The sequence below is a fragment of the Cricetulus griseus genome (genome assembly GCF_003668045.3).
Source record: "Cricetulus griseus strain 17A/GY chromosome 1 unlocalized genomic scaffold, alternate assembly CriGri-PICRH-1.0 chr1_0, whole genome shotgun sequence".
NCBI lineage: Eukaryota > Metazoa > Chordata > Mammalia > Rodentia > Cricetidae > Cricetulus > Cricetulus griseus.
Genome location: NW_023276806.1, coordinates 15644948 through 15656107, shown reverse-complemented (window position 1 = coordinate 15656107; position 11160 = coordinate 15644948). Strand labels below are relative to the sequence as shown.

At 39.3% G+C, this 11160-nt stretch overlaps 1 long non-coding RNA gene across 1 annotated transcript; it reads right to left on the bottom strand.

Annotated features, from left to right (window-relative positions):
• Positions 1 to 6163: 6163 nt before the first annotated feature.
• Positions 6164 to 9676, bottom strand: LOC113831619. Its single transcript, XR_003481182.2, has 3 exons — positions 9417 to 9676; positions 9233 to 9284; positions 6164 to 6447 (listed from the first exon to the last, which is right to left on the bottom strand). It is a non-coding gene; the product is annotated as an uncharacterized LOC113831619 (long non-coding RNA).
• Between the last annotated feature and the right edge of the window lie 1484 nt (positions 9677 to 11160).

Sequence of the window (11160 nt, the reverse complement as noted above, 5' to 3'; positions counted from 1 at the left end):
ACTAAGGGGAAAGTTCATAGCTCTAAGTGCCCACATGAAGAAACAGGAGAATAATCACACTAGAGAATTAACAGCACAACTGAAAGCTCTAGAACACAAAGAAGCCAATACACCCCTGAGGTGTAGAGGCCAGGAAATAATCAAATTAAGGGCTAAAATCAATAAAGTGGAAACTAGGAAGACAATACAAAGAATCAATGAAACAAAAAGTTAGTTTTTTGAGAAGATCAACAAGATAGACAAACCTTTATCCAAACTTACCAAACAACAGAGAGTGAACATTCAAATCAATAAAATCAGGAATGAAAAGGGGGTCATAACAACAGACACAGAGGAAATCCAGAGAATCATCAGGTCATACTTCGAAAACCTATATTCCTCAAAATTCGAAAATCTAAAGGAAATGGACAATTTTCTGGGCATATTTCACTTACCAAAATTAAATCAAGAACAGATAAGCAACTTAAATAGACCTATAACCAATAATGAAATAGAAGCAGTCATCAAAAGTCTCCAAACCAAATAAAGCCCAGGACCAGATGGCTTCAGTGCAGAATTCTACCAGAAATTAAAGGAACAGCTAACACCAATTCTCCTCAAAGTATTTCCACAAAATAGAAGCAGAAGGGTCATTGCCAAACTCTTTTTACAAGGCTTCAATAACCTTGATACCCAAGCCACACAAAGACACAACTAAGAAAGATAACTACAGACCAATATCCCTCATGAATATTGATGCAAAAATTCTCAATATAATACTGGAAAATCAAATCCAAGAACACATAAGAGAAATCATCCACTATGATCAAGTAGGCTTCATGCCAGGGATGCAAGGATGGTTCAACATATGAAAATCCATCAATATAAAGAGACTGAGGGAAAAAAAACATGATCATCTCACTAGATGCCAAAAAAGCCTTTGACAAAATCTAACACCCCTTCATGATAAGGGTCTTGGAGAAATAAGGGATAACAGGAACATACCTTAACATAATAAAAGCAATATACAGCAAGTCAACAGCCAACATCAAATTAAATGGAGAGAAACTCAATGCAATTCCTCTAAGACAAGGCTGTCCACTCTCTCTATACCTCTTCAATATTGTCCTTGAAGTTCTAGCTAGAGCAATAAGACAACAAAAGGATATACAAAGGGGATACAAATCAGAAATTAAGAAGTCAAACTTTCACTATTTGCAGATGATATTATGGTCTATATAAGGGACCCAAAAAACTCTAGCAGGGAACTCCTACAGCTGATAAACACCTTCAGCAAAGTGGCAGGATACAAGATTAACTCAGAAAAATCTGTAGCCCTACTATTTACAGATGATACATTCATGGAGAAAGAAATCAGAGAAACATCACCCTTTACAATTGCCACAAACAACATAAAATACCTGGGGGTAATGCTAACCAAAAAAGTGAAAGACCTGTACCATAAGAATTTTGAGTTTCTAAAGAAAGAAATTAAAGAAGATACCAGAAAATGGAAAGATCTCCCATGTTCTTGGATAGGTTGCATCAACGTAGTAAAAATGGCAGTCTTGTCAAAAGCAATCTACAGATACAATGCAATCCCCATCAAAATCCCAGCACAATTCTTCAAAGATGTTGAGAGAACAATTGTCAACTTTATATGGAAAAACAAAGACCCAGGACAGCCAAAACTACCCTGTACAATAAAGGAACATCTGGAGACATCACCATCCCTGACTTCAACCTCTATTACAGAGCTATAGTCCTGAAAACAGCTTGGTATTGACACAAAAATAGACAGGTAGACCAATGGAATAGAGGTGAAAAGCCTGATATTTACCCACACACCTACGAACACTTGATTTTTGACAAACAAGCTAAATTTATATGATGGAATAAAGAAAGCATCTTCAACAAATGGTGCTGGCATAACTGGATACTGGAATGTAGAAGACTGCACATAGATCCATGTCTATAACCATGCACAAAATTTAAGTCCAAATGGATCATAGACCTCAACATCAATTCAACCACACTGAGCCTATTAGAAGACAAAATGGGAAATACCCTTGAATTAATTGATAGAGGATACCGATTCCTGAACATTACGCCAGTAGCACAGACACTGAGATCAATAATTGATAAATGGGACCTCCTGAAACTGAGAAGCTTCTGTAAGGCTAAGGACACAATCTGTAAGACAAAACAGCAGCCCACAGACTGGGAAAAGATATTCACCAACCCCACATCTGACAGAGGGCTGATATCCAAAATATACAAAGAACTCAAGAAGATAGTCTCCAAAACACCAAATAATCCAATTAAAAAGTGGGGTACAGAACTAAATAGACAATTCTCAGTAGAGGAATCTAAAATGGCTGAGAAGCACATAAGAAAGTCTTCAACATCCTTAGCCATCAGGGAAATGCAAATCAAAACAAATCTGAGATACCATCTTACTTCCTGTCAGAATGGTCAAAAACACCAATGATAGTTTATGCTGGAGAGGACATGGAGAAAGAGGAACACTTCACTACTGGTGTGAGTGCCAACTTGTACAGCCACTTTGTAATTCAGCAACTTTTAGGAAAATAGGAATCAGTCTACCACAAGATCCAGCAATCCCACTCTTAGGCATATACCCAAAAGAAGCACATTCCTACAACAAGGACAATTGTTCATCAATGTTCATAGCAGCACTATTTGTAGTAGCCAGAAACTGGAAGCAACCTAGATGCCCCTCAACTGAAGAATGGATAGAGAAAATGTGGTACATTTACACAATTGAGTACTAGTACTACTCAGCAGAAAAAAAACAATGGAATCTTGAAATTTGCAGGAAAATTGATGGAACTATAAGAGACCATTCTGAGTGAGGTAACTCAGGGGCAAATCACAAAGGGGCAAATGTGGTATTTGCTCACTCATATGTGGATTTTAGACATATTTCAAAGGATTACAAGCCTACAATCCACACTGGCAGAAAAGCTAGTAAACAAGGAGGACCTTAAGAGAGACATACATGGTCCCCTGGAGATGGGAAAAGGGACAAGATCTCCTTAGCAAATTGGGAGCAAGGGAGGAGGGGGGAAGGAGCTAGGAGAATGAGAAGGGGAGAATAGGAGGGGTGAGGAGGATATGAGGGAGCAGAAAGGTTGAGTCGGGGGAAGAATAGAAGAAAACAAGAAAGGAGATACCATAATACAGGGAGACATTTTAGGTTTGCAGAGAAATCAGGCACTGGGAAAAGGTCTGGAGATCTACAAAGATGACACCAAATAACATCTAAGCAACAGAAGAAAGTCTACCTTAAATGCCCTTCCCTGATAATGAGATTGATGACTGTCTTTTATACCACCCTTTAGCAGCTTGTGGAAGTAGAAGCAGAGCTAATCACTGAACTAAACTGGAATCCAGTTGCAGAGAAGAATGAGTGATGAGCAAAGGGGTCCAGACCAGGCTTGTGAAACCCACAGAAACAGCTGACCTGAACAACGGGGAGTTCTTGATCCCCAGACTGACAGCTGGGATACCAGCATGGGACTGATCCAGACTTCCGGAATGTGTGTTTCAATGAGGAGACCTCAGAAATGTACAGTACCTCATATATTAATTCAGTACTTATCACTAGCACAGGTGTGGGCTTTGGGAGCCCAGTTCACATAGAGGAATACTCCCTGAGCCAAGACACCCAGGGGTGGGCCTAGGCCCTATCCCAAAGGATATGATAGACTCTGATGACACCCTATGGAAGGTCTCACCCTCCCTGGGGAGGTAGAAAGGATATGTGATAGGTAGGGTGTTAGTTGGGGGGCATGGTAGGGGAGGAGGGGAGGAAGTGGAAACTGAGAGTGGCATGTAAAACAATCTTGTTTCTAATTCAAATAAAGAAAAGATGGGGAAAAAAACAAAGGAGCTCATGGACTGAACTTTCATTTGTGTTCATGCAGACATCACCTTTTGATGTGGTCCTCTTGAGCATTCTTTTTCATGTAGCATAAAAGGTCTCAAACTTATAATGACCCTTTTGTCTTAGCTCCCAAATAGAGAGATTCCAGGTATGATGGTATATTGCATGTGTGCACGCACACACACACACACACACACACACACACACACACACACACACACACACACACATGTAATGACAATTCAAAACATAGATGCTGTATCATAAATATTTAGGTCAATCTCTGGCATGCAAAGACTAAGTCAGACGTCTGTTCAAACCATTAGCATTATGAGAAGATGTTACCTGTGAGTCATCTCTGAACATCGGATCCTGCAAACTTTGGTGGACTTTAATAACTCAAAGGATATGCAACAGAAGACAGGTCATATTAATTATCCATTGAAAAGTCAAACAGACTGTCCACAATGATCTTTCCCTTTTAAAAAGAATTTTCTAATACAGAGAAATATAGGCATTATCTGGGGCTGTTTTTGAATATTATTTTATTAGTTTATTTGAGGTGCATATTTTTGTTTTCTAACCAACTATTACTTTAAAACATAAAATGCTGATACTTTCCTAGATTGTGCTTTATACATACTAACTCAGTTAGATAATTTTGATCATGTTGGAGAATTGTTAAAGAGTTCCAAGCTTGGCTACCCATATCCCTATGCAATTAGGAAGATGATTCAAGAGAAAAAAAGCAACTTTGTAGAAATTCTTCCCTAAGAACTATGACTTTACTAGCCCAGTAGCCTTGGTATTTGGCTAGGTTTCCAGTACTAGGCATAATTTCCCTGCTTTCTTTTTTCCTCTTGTTCTGTCTTTCATTGTTTCTTTATTCCAGTCTGTCTGTCTCTGTCTCTGCCTCTGTCTCTGCCTCTCTCTGTCTCTCTCTCTCTATCCCACTCTCTCTCCCTCCCTCCCTCCCTCCCTCTATCCCCCCTTCTCATTCATCCCTCTCTGTCTTTCTCTTTATAGCTTTCAAGGCTCCACGTATTGCTGATATTTTCACTTGCCACTTCTAATTGTGTTCAGAAAATGCACTGGTCTGCTTTACTTTTATTTGTGGCAGCCAAGCATTGCAGCACAGGCAGTGGCTTGCTCAGTCTTGTTAAATAGCCCTCATGGCCTCCACCCTTTTGCTGATTAGCTTCTGATGGTGGGTGGCCCACAACCTGCAGCACAGGAATAAGTGTTGGAAATATGACCCTCAGCAGAGAATTAGACAAATGATGTACAGATAAGAGAAGTACTGCAAGAGGAGTAGTTGGCAGAGTTTAGTTTATTTTGAAAGGTTAAGTTTGGCTTAAGCATCATGTATAAAACTTAGTAGGTTTTGTGAACATAAGGATTGTGAACTGGGTGGAGAAGCAATAAAAGTAGGAGATCCAGAGTGTGGGGAAAGTGTTTATAGCCTCGGGAATGAATGGGATCACTGAGATGTTAATATAGGTAGAGAACACAGCTGCAGACTAAGTCCCAGATCCCTCCTGCAGTTGTGTTCTGTGGATATATAACATCTAATACACGTGGAGGTGTGTGTGTGTGTGTGTGTGTGTGTGTGTGTGTGTGTGTGTGTGTGTGTGTGTGTGTGTGTGTGATGCATGCATGTGAATTTCCCTGTGCAGATGCATTTGGAGGCCAGCAAAAGACATCCAGTATCTACCTGCATCACAATTTCCTATTCATTTAAAATCAGGTCTTTCACTGATCTGGATGCTGGTCTTTTGTGTACACGGATTGACCAGTGATGTCTTGGGATCTTCCTCTCTGTCTTGCAATTCTGGGATTACAAAGCATGCACAGCCATTCCTACTTTTTAAAGTGGATGCAGTGGATTTGAACTCAGACTCTCATGCTTGCAGAGCAAGTACTCTTACCCACTGAATATCCCGAAGCCCCTGAAAATAACTTTACATGACAAATTTATTGTAATAGGTTGAAATTATGACATGATACTTAGAAAAAAAAGAAACCACCCTTTATTCTCTATAGACTATTTTTTAAAAATTAAATCCATATAAAAAGAACCTGTTCAAGGAAGGGTTAGGGATATGGATTGCTTTTCAATTAGTCTTCTAGACTATTATAAAAATAATCGGTCACTAACTTGTTTTCCTATTTTCATTTCTAATTCACTTATATACTAGAAAAGACACAGAAAATTAAATGTTATGGAATTCATGATCTCAAATGTATAATGAGAAGAAATAGGTGTCTATAGAAGCATTTTTAATTTTATTGGAGGTTTCCCAATAACAAAAGCAACGTTTCCTCTTCCTTTTCATAGGCTTTAAAGAGTGGTGTTCCTCAAACGCACCAACCGTTGACACCTCCAGTGCATCATACAAGGGAGACCCCGGCAATTTAGGAACACCTTGTGCTGATGTACTGTTGTTGCATGAGGACAGCTGTGAGACAAAGGGATGGGGTCTCAAGCAAACAGAAGATAGAAAAAAGTTGAAGCCACTGATTGTAGAAACTGATGTGCAGGACTGGAGACGAAGGATCTGGTAAAGAAGTATTGAGGAAGGAACCACTCAGTGAGTCTAATAATAGAAGTAGCCCACATCAATGATTCCAAATTCCATCTCACTGATTTGGACCTCAAGAGCATCTTCCATATGGGAGCTGAAAAACCAGTGAGGGAGAACAACTTTCTGGCATCCCTTTTACACTATAGTCAGTACCAGGTAGAGGCAAAGAGAGGACAAGGCTAATGGCTGAGATGAGCATCGGTCCTGTAATAGAATAATAGTCATAAAGTACTTTTAACAGTAGTATTTAGTTACCCTAGGACATTCATGAGGTAGATGGGCTATGTACAATGATCGTCAATATTTCCAAAAGGATATTAAGATGTGGAAAGGGCAAGAAATTTTGACATGCCCTGAAGCTATACGAAAATCAAGCATGAGGCCCCAAATTTGGTCCTTAGCACTCACATACAAAGCCAGGCCTGATGACACTTGCTTGTCATCTGAGAACCAGAGAGGTGAAGACAGGCTCACTGGGGCTCACTGGATAACCAGCTCAGCCTAATTTGAGAGTCCTGGGTATCAGTATCAAAAAGTAAGGTCAATGAGGCTCAGAAGCTGCTCAAAAAGTAAGAGCCCTTGCTGCTCTTGTGGGAGAACCCAGGTTTCATTCCCAGTGGCCATGTAGCATATCACAATTATCTGTACTTCTGGTTCCAGGAGAGCCAGTGCTGCTTTCTGACCTCTAACGGCCATGGGAATAGTACACATGCATACAGAGGGGCAAAATATTTGTACATAGAAAATAGAAATACACATTTTCTAAAAGAAAATGGCTACTTAATAATCACACCCAAAGTAGTCCTCTGACCTACACACACACACATGCATCAGCATTCCCTGTGTGCCTGCTCACCACACATTCTTCTAAAACACAAAAGATTAAATACATTATCCTCACAGCTTTGAGGGTGCCCTTTCTTTAGAGAACTTTTATTACAGAACTCCTGCAGTCACCATAGTTAATTAATTAATTATGTGTTAGTTCTCATTTCCTAAGAACTAGATATTCTGCCAGGTTTTTATTCTCCAGGGAGTTAAAGCGAGTTTACTATTCACATAGAAACATGGGCATACTCTCCTTGTAGAGAAATTAGACTCCAACTTGAATGACAGTTGAGCCCTTTCTTATCACTGAGAGCTATTTTCTTGAGTATCTGATGAAAGACTTGTAATGAGGTTCAACACCACATCCTGTTACATAAATCCTAAGTAATATATTCATGTGTCTATTTGTCAATTAATTGACTAGATTGTATCTAGTTATGCCAAACAATAAAAATATTAGTATTTTAACAGCAGATTATTTCTCAGTTTCATTAGTTATGTCATAAATATTTCTAGCAGTCCCATTAATAACTACACAATGCATCTGTTTTCTACTTATTCTTTGTCCATTGTATAGAATATTTTAATAGATTTTTGATTGTCTTGTTTCTGTGGCCCTTTGTCTTATCAGTGGTGTGTTGTCATTAGATATTTAATAAATTACTCATGAATTTTATTGAGGCCTAAGGAGATAAGTGAGAAAATTAACAAACATACTTTTTTCTACTTTTCTATACCTTTTGCAAGATTCCAAATGCTATTAACTCTATTGTTAAGCTTTTTTATGCTCTGTGATTATAATTGTCTTCTCTGTTTTGTCTATAAGTTGTTATAAATTGAATATAAATAAACTCATGTATATAATTGTACTAAATATTATTTCTAGCAGAATAAAGTGATTGGATACCCAAAGACATGGGTATTAATCTACATCATTGAACTGCGCCTTTTTGGAGGGAGATGACAAGTCCAAGCATTTTGCTGGTGAATGCAACCTTCTGGCATAGCAGCATAATACTGTCACCTACAAAATTATCACTCAAGAATTATATAACAGAGTTACAAAAATCTCATGAAAAATATCATATTGAAGTAAGTTTACTGTAGGGCTGCATTCACATGTTTACACAGTTGTACATTGCCCTCAGGCTGTAGGTCAGACTCACCCTGATAGCCAAAAGGACCTCTGTACTAAGTTCTGTTTTGTTCTCTTCACAGTATGTTTATTTGCAGCTTTCACTGTGTGTGTTTCAGCTAAATACCTGTATTTTCTTACTAGGGCAGATGACTCTACCTTACCACATAGAACTTTTAATGACACAATTATGCAATTTACAATAGAATTGACTTGCCTATTAAAGAAATTCTTTACATTGCACTCATTAATCTGAACTACTCTTTATTAAGCCCACCACACAGTTACATTCTTTTTGCACTGCCCTATCCTTACTACACTGTATTTAGATTCTCTTATACTTTTAAGGATACTCGTTTCATTTTGCTGGAATGCATGCTAAAGCAATTTACTTGTTATGATTTCTAAAGAATTCTTATGCAGAAGACCAGGTAGGCTGCCCACAGACTTCCTCTGCTTTCTCCATTCCCCAAGACCCAATCCCTCAGGCGTGTCCCTAGTGCTGCAACAGAACACCAGCTGCAGCCTCTTTAACCCCAGCCCACATCGCCTGTGGATACCCTCCTTACCTTCCTTCCTCTTCTCTTTGCTATATCTTAAGTCCCAACTCAGGCATGTGCCTCCCTCTCAACTGCTGGTCATGACTTTCAGAAAACCAGGTAGGGGCTTTCTGTACTGATTCTGTCCCTGTAGACCCAAGCCCTCAGTCTCCTCCCTAGCACTGCATTGATCAACTGCAGTCCCCTTCCCTCTGCCCACATCTCCTGTAGACCCAATTGACCATCCCTTCCTTACCTCCTTTCACTACTTTCCACTGCATCCCAGGCTCTCCACCAGAAGGCATTCCCTGTGAACACACCAGCCCGGTAGGTCAGTAAAATAGAAAAAACACTCCCTGAAAATCAAAGGAGGAACAAGAAACCAAGGAGCAAAACAAAACACCAACCCAACAAAGACAAACCCAGAAATCAGCAATCACCTCAAACTGAGATGTCTAGAGGTCACTGTAAGAGCCCAGCTACTGAAGCAGACCTGGGATCTTCCAACACAGCTGGAGCACAGGAAAGAGACCTTAAAACCAACTAAATGAACATGATGGAAATCCTTGAAGAGAAAATGAGTAAGTCCCTTTAAGAAATCCTGGAAAATGCAAACAAACAATTGAAGGAAATGAAAAAAATCCCCTAAACAATGCCAAGAAAATACAAACAGTTAAAGGAAACAGATAAAACTCTTCAAGACAGGAAAATGAAAGTAGAAGCAATAAAGAAAAACAAAAACTGAGGGAAATCTGGAAATGAAAAATGTAAGAATGCAAACAGGAACTACAGAGGCAAGCTTTACCAACAGAATACAAGAGATGAAAGAGAGAATTTCAGGCATTGAAGATACAATAGAAGAAATGAACACATCAGTCAAAGAAAATGTAATATCTAAAAAAATTCCTGTCACAAAACATTCAGGAAATCTGGGACATTGTGAAAAGACCAAATCTAAGAATAATAGGAATAGAGGAAGGAGAAGAATCCCAGCTCAAATGGCCAGTAAATATTCTCAACAAAACCATAGAAGAAAATTTTCCTAATCTAAAGATGGAGAGGCCTATAAAGGTACAAGAAGTTTATAGAACATCAAACAGATTAGACCAGAAAAGAAAGTCCATTCACCACATAATAATCAAAATCTAAAGATATAGAACCAAAAAAGAATATTAAAAGCTACAAGGGAAAAAAGCTAAGTAAAATATAAAGACAGGCCTATGAGAATTAAACCTGACTTCTCAATGAAAACTCTAGAGGCCAGGAGGGCCTGGACAGATGTACTGCAGACTCTAAGAGAACACAGATGTCAGCCCAGACTATTATAAACAGGAAAACTGTCAATCACCATAGATGGAAAAAATAAGATGCTCTATGAAAAGTTAAATTTAAACAATATTTATCTACAAATCCAACCCTAAAGGAGTTGCTAGAAGAAAAATTCCAACCTAGGAAGGTTAACTCTACCTTCCTATGAAATGACATGAAATGAAATCCATGAAATGACAGGAAATAATCTCACACCACCTAAACCAAAAGAAGGGACGCACATGTGTATGTACACACACGCACACACGCGCGCGCGCGCGCACACACACACACCACTACCACCACCACCACCACCAGATGGGAGTGGGGAGCTGGAGGAGAGGAGGGATGGGGAACTGGGAATGGAGGACCCCAGGAGAATACGGCCCACTGAATGAACTAAGTAAGGCACATATGGGCTCATCGAGACTGAGGCAGCATGCCCAGGTCCTGTAGGAGTCTGCACCAGGTCCTCTGCATGTCTGTTGTGTCTCTTAGCTTTGTGGTTTTGTGCATCTCCTAACTGTGGGAGCAGATGTGTCTCTGACTCTTTTGCCTGCTCTTGGGACTCTTTTCCTCCTGTTAGATTCCCTTGCATAGCTTCAGTGTGAGAGTTCTTGTCTTATTGTACTTGTTGTTGTTGTTGTTGTGTTTGGTAGTTGTGTCTTGGAGTCTTGTTCTTTTCTGATGGGAGACAAAGGGGGAGTGGACCTGGGGAAGAAGAAAAGTAGAGGGGAGCTGAGAGGATGGGAGTAGTGGAGGGAGGGAAAACTATAATACACATATAGATAGTACATATTTTATTGAAAATGTATATATTGAATACCCGCACCCCCACCCCCACCCCCATATATATATATATATATATATATATAT